The sequence below is a fragment of the Aythya ferina genome (assembly GCF_964211825.1).
Source record: "Aythya ferina genome assembly, chromosome: 1".
In the NCBI taxonomy this organism is placed as follows: Eukaryota; Metazoa; Chordata; class Aves; order Anseriformes; family Anatidae; genus Aythya; species Aythya ferina.
The window spans coordinates 170,052,202-170,066,608 of record NC_140296.1 but is presented as its reverse complement, the minus strand read 5'-3'; positions in this window follow the sequence as shown (position 1 = coordinate 170,066,608).

Genomic DNA, 14,407 nt, shown 5'->3' with positions numbered 1-14,407 from the left:
CAAAGGCTGGATCCCCTGGAACTGAGGTGGACAAACCAGAAGATCGGAGGGAAATAGGATGAGCTGGAGGTAAAATGAGCAGAGAAGAACAATAGCTGCTCAATGGCTGCTGAACTCTGGATTCAACTCGGCCTTTGTTATAAAAGTGTGAAAGGAGGTTTCTTCAGTGCCTTTTACATCCTGTTCTGTGTGCGACAGTTTTTGTTAAGGCACTAATGTATGGCGTTACCCTGGCAAGTATTGCCAGAGCATCATTCTGTGCCTATCCAAAGGTATTCTGGCACGTGGAAGCAGCAGTAGATCACAGTGCTGCAACTGTCGTTGATATTCTAGTAAGACAGGGAACAGGGAATAGTCATAAGATGAGAGAAATGTTAGAAAACAAGCTAAAAGGGAAAAAATCTGCTGTGAATATGCTGAGGTATTTTGAAAGGGGACCAGAATGCAATAGCTAGCAGTACCTCCATAAACTGGGTTTTAGAATTTAATACCAAAACATGAGGAAACACTGCCTTGAAATTGGTATTATTTGGTTAATGCAGTTGGCTAGTTGTCTCTCTTAAATCTGAACTTGGTTTTCCTCTGGTTAGCTGACATTTTTGGAAACCTGCCTGTTACATGGCTATGTGGCAGAAGCTGCTACTGAACTAAACACACATACATTTTTATGTCTTCAGAGAGTTTCCTGTGAGCATTGGGGTTCGGGGGCAAATTTTTCACACACTTAAAGATTGGGGAACGCAGGGGAGATATTGGTGCATTTTACTTTAATTAAAGGACATGAAAGAAGAAATCTATGAACTCATTCAGTAGTGACAATTTTAATGCTGTAGAAATTTTGAAATTGTAGCTTTCTCTGTCTCCAAAGTCGTCGTACTAATGTAACAATTGTCTTCTAGAAGTAGAAATAAATGAAATTAATTGTACCAACATATCTAAATGTCATGAAAAAGTATGGGATGACTGTAGAGAGAAACCATATGGTAGAAAAGCATTGTGAATTAGGTGCATTTTCCCCTGCCGTATAACTCATCTACTTCAATTACAGCAATATTCAGGCCTTCTAATTAAGAATCTGTTGTGCTAATTAGTTGTCAAATTAATCTTATTTCCTTTGTGTTAAGTTTTCAGAGTGCATTAAGATGTTTTCTAGACCTAAAGCTAAGTGTGAGGATGGTATGGTAAACATGACATGTGAGGCTAAATCATGTAAAAGGAGTAGGTGGCAATGGTAAGTAAACAGGATACTTAAATTCATGGTTGAGATGCGTGTGCTTAGTGCTGCCGTAATGCCTATGTTGTGGATCCAAATAATACTCACTTTGTTTACAGTACAGAGGAGCAAGCTTAACGACAGAATAGAAGGTCGAGATGTATTAAATGGTGAATGCTTTCTTACAGGAGAGTAATTTTTACTTGACCACTTACAAAACGGGTGGGAATGTAAGGATCAACATTAATTCACAGAACAATTAAGTTGATCTAAGTTTTCTGTAAATTATGGAAATTTCAAGATAGGATTCTCACCAAGTAGCTGTGGATATTTCAGCAAGGCAGGAAGAGAGCTTTATGAAGGTTTTAACTGCATCATTATTACTGGAATTGCTTGTTGGTTTTATAAAATCTAACTAGGTTAGGTGCTCAGATTCCATTGACGTTCACTGGACCACTTTAAGTGTTTGTTCTTGGGGGAGCAGAGTTTTTTCTCCACCACTTTGTCAAGTGTGTTTGAGTAAATCTGATGTATTTATGCTTTCAGTGCAATTAGGTTCAGTTAGTTCTGCTAAGGGTAATGTCAGGAATACCTCTAGCTGTTTCTTAGGCAATAAATGTCTGAAACTGAAGTGCAAAATGATGCTAAGAGCAGCCTTTCAGAACTTTAGTTTTGTTTTAAAGATTCCTTGTATGGTTAGAACTTCAGTACTTTTCATGACTTTGAACAGACGCAATCAAGAGAATTTAATAACCTCACACATAATATAGAAATGGTTGGCCTTTGTTGCCATTAACTATTTTTGTATCTCAAGCATAATTAAAGTTTTTACTAGAAAAAGTTGTTCAGCATGCTCTGATTTTTCCATGAAAAATCTCGCCATCCTTGAGGAGGAGGTATTTTCTTTAAAACACAAAACCACAATTCACGTATATACATAATTTAGGTATATATTTTGCTGCACTTTAATCTAAATTGATTTTAACTTTCCTTCTAAATGTAGCATCTAATATAGCTGTTGACAGAGCTGAACTGCTTTCAGATTGTATTTACGTGAATGAAATGAAACGAGTTCTGATACAACTCCTGTTTCGATGAGGTTCATTCATATGCATGTAAGCAGCAATGCTTCTCTCAAATGAAGGATCATTCTAACATCAACCCAAACTAGAAATGTGATTTAAAAGTTCATATTTGTGTCTATATTTGGCTGAATGTAACTTAGTAATAACACGAGGAATAATTCCTTATGTTAACCCTGTTCTTCCCTGCAAAGACGAAACAGCTAAGCCTGCAGCTTCTGGGTTTTATTTCTCTGCTACCCTAAGCTGCAGGTAAAAAGTACTTCTTTGCTGTTACCAATTTTTATATTAATTCTGGAGAATTGAAAACTGCTGGTCACTTTATTACTTTCTTTTTGCCCTTCTTTACTCCTTGATGTGAGATGGGAAGCTTTGCTTGCTGCTGTATTGAACATGAACGGGCAGGCTTTGTGACTGCAAGGATTAGAGCAAAAATGTTCTTTTACACTAAAACTGAGCTTCTTCATCAGTATCAATTTTTGATTTTTCATTGTATCTTGAGTTTTTTAATTTTTCACTATATCTTGAGTTTGAGGAGGAGAAGGAAATCTGGTTCCTTGGCCATAATGAAGTGAATTAATCTTTGTGACTAGTGTTGAAATGGGCAAGTTTTCTTGAAGAGGTGGGCATCAGGCAGTTTGGTCTCAGTAGGGAGTTAGACTTCTTTAAATTCTTTTCCATGCATGAGGCTTTAATGTTTCCACGCTAATCTTTGCTGAGGATAAAACTGCCTTCCACAAAGGTCATCCGTCCCCCAGAACAAACAAAGGGATTTCTGCGGTCTGTGTATTGTGTTTTAGAGCCTAACCCTGAACTGGAGAAGACATAAGTGTTTTTCTGAGAACCACACAGACACTGGCTGGAAGGCAGATGTCAGCTGAAATGCAACACCGAGAAAAACAAACAAAAATTATCTGAAAGTGCAAATATTTTCATTTAAAAAAAAAAAAAAAAGCTTCTGCCTTTTATCCTGTTTTTGAAGATTAGGAAATACAGAAGAAAAGAAGAAGTAATTAGCAAGCTGTGAACTTCTGTGATCCTGGAATTTTGGGGTTTAATTTCTTTTCCCTGCTGCTTCCTTTAAAAAAAATAAAAGTCCCACCAGTTTTCCACAGGTTTTCTACAGGATTATATATTCAAAAGCCTTTTTAGTAGGTTTAAGTTCTTTAATTGTATTTTCAATATTCTATTTTATTCTGAAGAAATTCTTTCCCTTCATCTGTGGATTTCTCCCACCTGATAATTTGGAGGCAGTTCAGTACTGCTGCTGTAGGCTTTAGGACGTAAACTGTGTCACTTGGTTCAGGGCTGTGAAGATATTCCTGTAGTACAGTAAGTTTCCAATTCACTTTCTCATGGTTTTTTTTTTTTTAATTTAAAAAAAAATATATAAATCACATGTGACTGCTTTCCTTCCAACCTCCAGCCTTTCTTCTCTTCAGAGGAGAAAAGACTGGACTCTTAATCATCTGATTACTGTTATTTTGGTGCCACCCTTCTGGGGCTTCCCAGTATTTTAATCTCAGGTCCTCTAGAAGACTTTTTTTTTTTTTTTTTTTTTTTTTTCCTTTAAGTCTTTTCAGATTATTTGCTCTAAGGCTCAGGTTTATCTCCCATATCTATGACACTTCCATTGTCCATGGAAATAGTTCTTTCAGGAATTGCATTTAATCTCCATTTTATGGAGGGATTTCTCAGAGAGACGCTGTGCTTAAATGCAACTGAAGCTAGTTTTTGAGGAAGCTTGTAATTCTACCACTTCACTGAAAAATGAGTATACTTAAAATTCACTGTAATTTAGTGCATCAAGTGATATATATATGTAAAAACATACATTTCCAAGTTATCCTACTTAAAAACATACCAAAGGACAAAAATGAAACCATGTTCCATGTGCAGCACAACTGAAGGCATGTAGTCTCATGGAAAAATTTCTCCTCTCCCTTAAATTTCTTAGTGCTTGCACTGCACAAAGCATCACACCTGCTATGGCTCTGGGTCAGAAGAAGGTGCTTTGTGTTGCAACAGATAAATTCTGCCTGCTGGGGGAATGCATGGCAAGTGCTGCTTTGATTTTTTTTCACACAGGTAACTGATTTTGCAACATTGGCCACATTTGGCAGAAGGGTACATAGGAATTAACTAACGTTTAAAAAGAAAAAATGGGATTTCCCATGATCCTGATTCTTCAAAGTCAAGCTCAGCAATCAATCAACTTAAGCATAATTTTCCAAATGCAAAGATGATCAAGGGAGTCTATATTAGGAGGAAGATGCTAAATTAAAGCAACAAGATTACTGAGTCCTATTTTTAACCAATGCTGCAAACTGAAAACGCACATCTCTGATTGGAAATCCTGACTTGTTTACAGAACTCACCTCATCATCAAGCATTAGAATTGTGGAACTGAGGTTGTAGATGGATGAAGGTTGATTTCAGTACCTTGCCAAGGCAAGCAGAATAGAATAGCTCAGTTGGAAAGGACCTTCAAAGATTTTTCCAATCCAGCTGCCTGACCACTTCAGGGCTAGCTGTAAGTTAAGGCACATTACTGGGGGCATTGTCCAAATGCCCCAAGAACACTGGCAGGCACGGGGCATCAACCACCCCACTAGGAAGCCTGTTCCAGTGTTTGGCTGCTGTTTCCCCTTGGGAAGTTGCAGAGAGCCACAGGGCTGCCTTCTTTTCTTCAAACTAGGCAAACCAAGTGTCTTTAGCCTTTACCCCTGGGTCAAACAAAGTAAAGCCAAAGTAAAACACCAAACTGTTGCTTTCTCACTTGGTACCAACTTTGGAACCTGAGGTGCAATTTAACACGCATTAAAATATTAGGATATTTTTATCTCTGGAGTGGCAGATGTGAAAGATAAAACAATTGTTTGACATGAAAGATTAAGTACTGTTCTTTTTATTTATTTATTTAGGAGTGTATATGTGGAGAAACCGTGACCTTAATTGCAGGTCCTTTTCGAAGAACTTGACAATTTTTCAGGTCTGCTCCTCTCTTTCACTCCCAACTTATTTTAAAATGAGAGGAAAACCCTAATTCTGTAATTCCATAGTGTTGTCACATTTGTTTTTTTGTAGGACTGTCCTTTTTTTTTGGCCTTGTTAGTCTTCCCGAGAAAAAAGTCAAGAACAGAAATGCAGTTGAATGGCTTTCAGCCTTGTGCATTCAATTGTTCTATGTTAATTTTTACACACACACACACAAAAATAAAAATCAAGGGATGTTATTTATATACATAGAAAATGATGCTTTCTCAAAGTTTGAGTTAATGTATTCAGGGTTGAAACAGTTTGGTATTATCAAGGGCTATTATAGGGACAAAGAATTTTCTGAAAGTGTAAAATTTCTGGTTTTCCATGACTGATTTCTTTCAGGTCTGTTAGGTGGCTGAACCATGAACAAAGGAGCACAAGGGCAGGCTGTCACGTACGAATGTGAATTTGTGTTAGATTGCTGTTTAGCAAATGGTTAATATTTATTGGTCTGTGTTTTTTTCTTACCAGTCTTATTGCTCTGAGACTTTTCATAGCTTAACTATCAGAAGCAGGTGTTCCGCTGTATCCGAGTTGCCTTTGATTAAAGGAGAAGGAGTTTGCAGAAGGATTTGGTGTGCTGAAGCAGTTGGGTGGCTGACTGGGTTTATTTTTTTTCCATGCATCTTTGATCATGTTGAAGAACAGGAAAGATGAGGTCCATCGGTGGGTTTAGGCATTCCTATAGGAGTTCAAGAAAACTCTGCAGAATATAACAATTTGGTATTTTTTTTCCTGTTGTTTGGTGCACACCAGGGGGAAAAATGTTTAATAAGGCTAGTTGAATAGATTTTTAAGCAAAATACATGTATGCTGCTGAAAGATGGGAACAACATCATGGAGAAAAAACTCTGGTCATGCCATCTCGATCATTTGATTCCCATTGCAACAGGTAGGTAGATGGAAGGGAGCTTTGTGTTTCCTGAGATAGTGTATTTATGCTAATTTGCATGTCTGTGCAGTTTGCTGTAAGAATGCAGTACTCTTGATATTTTTTAATTATGTTTATACTAAGTGCAGAATTACATTTTCAAGGGAATGCTCATTTTAAGAAGTTGCTTGCTTCATTGATTTCATTCTGGAAAATTCACCTCAAATAATAAAATTAAGTGATTCCTCTGACAGGATGGAATAACTAAAATTGTGAGTTGATAGTACTTTCAACTGTTTCAATAAATTAAATCCATTTTCCACAAAGAAAACTTTAAAATGCTGCTGTGTAAAGCAAGTAAAAAACCACCACTAACAACAACAACAAAAAAATGCACACCTAAGGCCTTAGTGCAAAAACCAGAATAAACTAAAACGTTCTGCAGAAATTTAGTCTTATACTGACTATCTTCTGCTTTTGGAAGTGATGAAGAGGGAGGACATTTACTTTGTGTCCCTCTCCTTAATTTTAATTTGATCTGGTGGATAAATGTGAATGCTTATGCTCTACGAAAATATATTTCTTTGCAGACTTTAGCATCCTGTTTAAATGTTGGAGACAACTTTTCTCTTCTTAGAAAGTGCCCTGCTACTGTTGTAGACTAGAGCTAATATTTGAACACATGAAGGAGCAAACTGTCTGGGTAGTGCTTTGAAAGGGCAAAGAATGTAATACAAGATTTAAGTATTTATTTACAAAGTTGGTCTTAAATGTCACAACATTTTTTTTTTCTGTGCTGCTGCAGTGTTTGTTTACAGGAGAAATGTTCAAACACATGCTCTTCAGGACTGTAAACCGATGACATCTTTTATTGTGAATGTTTGTTTGCTTTATGTCACTACAGAACAGTCTTGCTTGCCTTGGTTAAATCTTGCATACTTTTCTGCGGTTTTATCCACAGTTCAGCCTATAGCAATGAAAACAGAATTCGTTTCTGACAAAGCTGATGTTACAGAAACAGAGGAGCCGTAGGAGATGTCTGAGGACTGCATACAGAATAATATGTTTGACTACAAAGATGTCATAGTTAATGCATTCTGCTTTGCAGACCAGTTATTTCTTTGACAAAGTAGTGGAAATAGGTTTATTTAAAAGCATAGTATCTGAGAAGAGCATCAGAAGCAGCTTTGGATAAATCCGTTCTTACAGCTTGTTGATGGTGCGGCTGAAGAAGTCTACTGTGTGAAGTCTGTCTTCATTACTCATTGGCCATCAATGCCCTTCGTTTAAAACAAACAAACAAACAAACAAAACAAAAACAAAAACAAAAAAAAAAAAAAAAAAAAACACAACAACAAAAAAAAAACTCCAAATGTTTCCACTTGGCTGTATTACTAAATATGCTATCGTGTTGGTAAATGCAGCACAGTGCTGAAGGTTATCTGTGCTCAAAAGCAGGATGCTGCATTGTGCATAAGGTATTATTACTGTAGTCCCATATTACCAATTTGACAGTTTTATGAATAAAATGTTAGCGATTGCAGAAACTACCATTTCTCCAGAGGGAAGCCTGATGCCCCAAGACTACTATCTTACATTGATTAGATCATAAAAAAAGCTATAATTTTGCCTCTTTTTCAGGAAGAGCTTTAAATATCAAGCCCTGAAACCTTTTAATGAAAGAAAAGTTCTTTTAGATAACTATAGTATTTAATCCTGTAGCTATATTTTTTAATGTTTCTCTGGCAATTTTAGAATTGTAATAAGTATACTGGGTACAATCCCACTCAATGGGATAATTCACAAATAATGTTAATATACTTGGAACAACTAGAGTTTCTTCATGATAATTTCAGTGTTGACCTCATGTGATGAGTACATTCTCTATGCCCCCTAACAAAGTTTTCAGAATGCACTGTGAATACAGTGAAGTACCTAAGAGTATTAACATTATACATAGCTGTAGGATTAAAATACATGCTTGTTAATAAGTCTTCATTCAGATATTTTCTGTCCTTTCAAGTGGCTCTCCAATTCAACACACTAAATATGTGTGTATCTACCTGAGAATAGGTGAGCTTTCCTGTTTTTTCAGTCTTTCAAAATTTTGATTTTTTGAGATACAGTTCTTCCTAGATACAAGTTTTATACTTGTGGTAATTGTTTCAGTTATCTGAAGAAATGACTAATCTTGAATATTTTTTCCATTCCTAAGCATTAAATAAAATCACGGAGTAATATTAATATATACATATATATATACACTGATGAGCATTTTTATATAAAAATTCCCTGATTGCTATGAAACTATCAGTCTTTTTGTAAAGAAATCAAGCATAAATCTAAAACATAATTTATCTATGGTATTTCAATTCCATCATAATATTAGTACTTTGGACCCTCTGGTTTTGTATCTGGCTTAAACAGAAACCCCTTAATTTATTTTGGATCAACAAATGGCAAAATGTGTTAGAGTGGGTCCCTGCTCTCCCAGTGTTGATTCTCTAATGGTGAATCTGCCTTTGTCTTAAAAATGGAGTGTTAAGTATTTCATCTCAAAGGGCTAAGCTATAGCTGAGATTAACCTCTCCATCCTTTCTCTGTGTTTATTGTAGCAGTTTACAGTATGGCTGCTAAGAAAAAAAAAAGGTTGATAATACAGTTTATTGCCTGTCCAGCTACTTCATTGTGTTGCGTGTTGGCTGGCTCTATGGGCACGGGTGAAAATTAGCTGAGTTTCAGGAGCAACTCCAACTACTTATTTTCTTCCAGGAGATGGCGCCGAAACCTCATTAACAACTGCCAAACAAACGGGGGAGAAAGTACAGCAAAAGTTCTTCACAAATAAGAAACATCAGGTTTTTGACGAATGGGTTTGAAACGGATCTAGTCATTTTATTTTCTTGCCAAAGTATGGAAACTCTCTGTTATAAATGGCTCCCTTTGAAGACTCTTTTAAAACTTTTTCGAGTCATTTACAAGCTTCACTTGTGTACTGTAGAGTTTGGGCAGGTCTGTGCAGGTGGGTGAAGGGCCTGGTGATGCCAGTCTGGCAGTGAGGTGCTGAGTGGTGGCACGGCCTGGTGGCCTTGGCACTGCTGCAAGGCGCAAAGGGGACCACTGTGTCCCATCAGCTGCATTCCCCGCCTGATAAAGCAGATTTCATGACAAAATGCTGTATTTTCCCTCTACCTTGCTCATGATTTCCCTTCTCCCACACTTTCAGTACGCAGCTGTAATGGGGATGGTGGCTCTTAACGTGAGAGGCCTGCCAAAACTAGGTGTCGGGTTTTGGGGACCAGGCTGGTATGTCAGTAGGGTTTGTCATTTTCAGAGTTATATTCATTTCTTTCCTAAAACTGCTAACATTTGGTAATAATACACTGGTTTGCTTTTCATGTCTGGAGTTATTTTTGTTGGTGGTTTTTGTTTGCTTGTTTTTTAAGAGGGTAAAGAAAGGAAGCAGGTAACATGCCCTTTTAGTTAGTTTCTATTGTAAGTTAACATGACTACCAAGATTTTTTAATTTTTATTTTTAATGGTCTAGCCAACAAAATCTCATCACACATTGTTTTACAATTTGGCTATCAAACACACAAGAACCCCAACAACCCCCCAGCCTTAATATTTGGTTATGCCACAGAACTGGGGCTTCCCTTCTGGAATGGCATTGACCCAGAGGAATACTACACAGCAAAATGCACCCAGTTTGAAGGAGCCACAACCTGCAACGTAACTGTACGAACAGCTGGAGAAGACACTTGCCTAGCAGTTGTCACTCAACAGCATGTGTAAGCTAACAGCAGCTTCAGGAGCTCACAAGCCTGTTGAGATTGTTTTGGTAGGGCTGAGGAAAGGCAGGCATGCTGGAACATATGTATTTAATTAGAAACTGAAAGGAAAAGTAGTATTTGTAATTGTAGTTTAGAAATGTATACAAATACAGTCTTAGATTGTCCTCCTGCCTGGATTTGCTAGTGCTCAGTTTGTTTAAGCTGCTATTAAAACTTGGTGTTTTTGCTGGAACCTGGTTTCAATTACAAGTTTTGCCTCACAGAAACAAGCTGGACTTAAGGCTCCAAAATTACAACAAAGTTGGATGGAGGCAATTGTTCATACCAAAGTATGAACAGCTTGTCAAGGCTGGCTTCTATGGTGCTGAATAAAATGACAGCTGAAATGTTGTTGAAACCATACTGGTTAACAACAGCTCAGTTTGGCAACACTATATATATATTTTTTTAATTCATAAAATAACTCTCTCAATATTGTCCCTTTGTCAGAACATGAAAAAGGCAACGGGCACCAGCGCTACTCCCTGATGCACCTGAACTGGAAAAGACTAACTGGAATATTCTGAGGAATTTCAAAAACGGGAAAATTTTATATATATATATATAAATATATACACATATATACATACATACACATATATATACACACACACACATATACATACGTTATATATATATATGTATGTATGTATGTATATATAAAATATGCAGTAGTTAACTGGTCTGTTCTTACCATGGACCAGTTCTGTATTTGTGGTTTAACCTGGCAGGCAGCTAACCACCCACTTTGCTCACTCCCCACCACCCCACAGTGGAATGGGGGAGAGAATTGGAAAAAAGGTAAACACTCATGGGTTGAGATAAAGACAGTTTAACAGGGCAGAAAAGGAGGGAAGTTAATAATTATAATGATGACAAAAATGTACAAAGCAAGCAATGCACAATGCAATTGCTCACCACCTGGTGACTGATGCCTCACCCATCCCTGGCCAACCCTCCCGGTTTTATTGTTCAGCATGTCGTCATACAGCGTGGGACATCCCTGTGGCCAGCCTGGGCCAGCTGTCCTGGGTCTGTCCCCTCCCAGCTCCTGGTGCACCCCCGGCCCCCTCCCTGGCAGGGCGGTGTGAGAAGCTGAAAAGTCCTTGGCTCTGTGCAAGCCTTGCTCTGCAACAAGTACAGCATCAGTATGTTAGCATCCTAAATCCAAAACACAGCACTATGCCAGCTACTAGGAAGAAAATTAACTCTAACCCAGATGAAACCAGGGCAATTTAATAGCATATGTGTGATGTTTCTAGAAGCAAAGTATATGGAGCTACAGGGAATATCATAAAAATGGCTTGCTTGAAGCCTCTTGGCTGCTACAAACTGCACCTTTAGCTATAGGAACAGGTATTGAGGAGCGTTTTCAGGCTTCATATGTATCCTCTTATCCCGGTGGTCTTATGTGACACAGCAAATATCAGAATACACATAAATTGTTCATTTAAAAATTGTGTCTATCTGGCAATGGAAAAAAAAAAAAAAAAAGAGCACAAAACCAACTCTCCTTACATTCATGTAACATTAAAAGTAAATGGGAAGGAAATCCATTTGAAGTTTTAATTCTTTCCTAATAACTACCATTCATTTTGAAACTGTTCCCACTGGTAACCAGTGGCAACAATTGAATGCAGTTCAACTAGGAAATGAATGGAACAAACATAACCCCTGGTTTGATGACATGTTTACAGGCTCTCCACTCCTCTCACTTGGGAACATCAGAATTGCTATAATGGATCAGAAAAACAGGCTATTTTGTGGTTATCCTCTCTGACAAGGCCTGCATCACAGCCTTTAGAAAGAAGTTTGCTTCTGTAATAGCAAAGAGGCTATGTTACATTGCTGTGGCCAAAACGGGCCTTTATTTGCAGTTTTTACAGTTCTACTGCCTGAATCGAGGTTTCCTGGGTGTAAGTGAGGGCTCAGCATGAACTTCCAGGGGCTGTTCCTTGCTAATACGTATTCTAGGGAGCATCTGACTCAGTCAGTCCTGATTTATCCAGTACATAATTCTATTAATTTTTCTAGGTAGGACAAAAAAATCTTTCTTTTAAATTTCAATTTATATTGACAAGCTTTAATCAACGTATCTATTTTGATTTAACTTTGGTGTGACTTTAAACAGATTATGTCCCAGTGTGGCCACAGAGGCTATCAATACACACGTTGTGTACTAATGGGTAACAAACGGGCCCTGCTCCTTCTGTGAACTGTGTCGGTTATTTCTGAGAATCATATTTCCATATTATCTCCCACTTTATAAATCAGTTGTTTGCTTTAATCTCGTGACAGTTATAGGAACTGCACCAGCTAGAGACTAAAATCTGGTTCCCCTTGCTGTCTCTGCAGAGGTTATCTGGCTCAGCTATTGCAGCCTGGGCCACTCAGTCATCTGTGCAGTGCCGACTCGACAATAAAGATTATCTTGAACTAGGGGGTGAGTTACTGGTGGGAGAGAGGCAGCCAGAGAAGAAACGCTGAGGTTGTCTGAGGTTGCTGTGGAGCCACAGATAGCAGCTTTTGGGGTTTTAATAAGTTCATGTGTGTGGCTGTGGGGAACTGTGAGATGGGGTGCTCCTGGACATGTCCACGTATCACCAGCAAAGGAGCTACTTCACACTGGTGATACTACGTCCTTTGGCAATGGGACATCAAGAATAATTCTCTGTGGAGCCCCCAACAAGGATCATGCAAGGCACAGTGGAGAATCAAGTCCTTAGAGTGTTTCCTAACATGTCCCTAAATCTGCACCGACAGCTGCACTGCACACCCACAGCATGAGTGTGAGGCGTTGGAGGGCTGCGTAAGGGTGGTAATGAAAACTGTGCGTGTATGCTCCAATCCAGAAATGCTAATTATTAAGATGAAAAGCTCACTTTTAAAAATTTATTTTTATATTCTCCCTCTTCTTCCTTTTGCCTTTTTCTTTCTGTTGTGCTAGTTGTTTGAAACAAAGCAAGGCTTGTGGAAAGAGGAGGACAATGAGGGTCCCAATGCAGGGACAGCTCGAGCACGTTGCCCAGGGCTGTGTTCAGCTGAGTTTGCAGAATAACTCTCCAATGGGGGGACCACACAATCACTCTGAGCAACCTCTTCCAGTGCCTGACTACTCTCACAATAATTTTTTTTCTTTTGCTCTAAATTATTTCCATTTGTACAAGTTGCCCCTTCTCCTGTCACTGAGCACCACTGCGAAAAGGCTGGCTTTGTCTTCTTTTCTCTCTCCATCAGGTATTTATATATTTAGATGAGATCCCGCTGAGATGTCTCATCTCCAGGCTGAACAGCCCCAGCTCTCTCACCTGCACCCTGTGTACATCAGGTGCTCTAAGCTCATAATCATTTTGGTGGCCTTTTGGCTCTCTCTGGTATGTTTATGCCTCTCTTTTACCAGGCTCTCCAGGTGCATTTCCCCCATGCTGAGCAGAGGGGAAGGCTCGCCTGCCCTGACCTGCTGGCAGCAGTCTCTCTGATACAGCCTGGGAGGCGCTGGTATTCTCTGCCACAAGAGCATTTTGCTGGCTCGTGGTCAATTTGGCATCCAGCAGGACCCCCAGCTCCTTTCCAAGCTTTACTTTGTGTGTCTGGAAGTGAAAATTGACTGCCCTGTCCAGAATTAAATTCATGTGCAAGTAAGGGTAAAACTGAAAAAATCACTTTCCACACAAAAATCAGAGAGCTATTTGTTCTTAAATGTAATGGAAATATTGATTAGCAAAGCTGCTACTGCAATTTCCTTCGTAGGTTTCTCCCTGTGCTATTGCAAAATCACTTCAGAGCGCTATTGTTTTATAACCCGGACAGCTGGCTGATAGGAATTTATCAAATTGCACATTAAGTAAATTAAGAATGCTGGGCCCAGCCTCTCATTCAGACGTCGCTCACAAGAGGTACTGCCACATCTGCTTAGTCGGGAACCTGCCGATGGTTTAATGACAGCCTTTGAAGAAAGAGAAGGGCTGGATTTTAGTACTTTATGAACAAAAACATTTGGAGATAAAATATTATTTTAAATCGTTAACTGAAATGGTAATGGCTGCCAGGGAAACCTTGAGAATGACAAGCAGCCCCTTCCTACCCATGCCAAAGAAAGCGAGGAGAGCAAGGTGGAGGTGTTACTGGAAGAAAGGTCAGTTGTTCCACAGCGTCGCCTGTGGCTGAGATACACTTGTCATGAAGTAATTTATCATGTTTAATTACATGATTTTTTCCCCCCTCCTTTTTTTTTTTTTTTCCTAAATGGAGACATATTTTGTTGCCTCTCACATGGAAAGTGATTAATTGTACAAATTAAATGAAAATATATCCCATGTTTAATTGCACAAAGGCTCTTGCAGTGCTAAAAGAGATGTGATGTTTT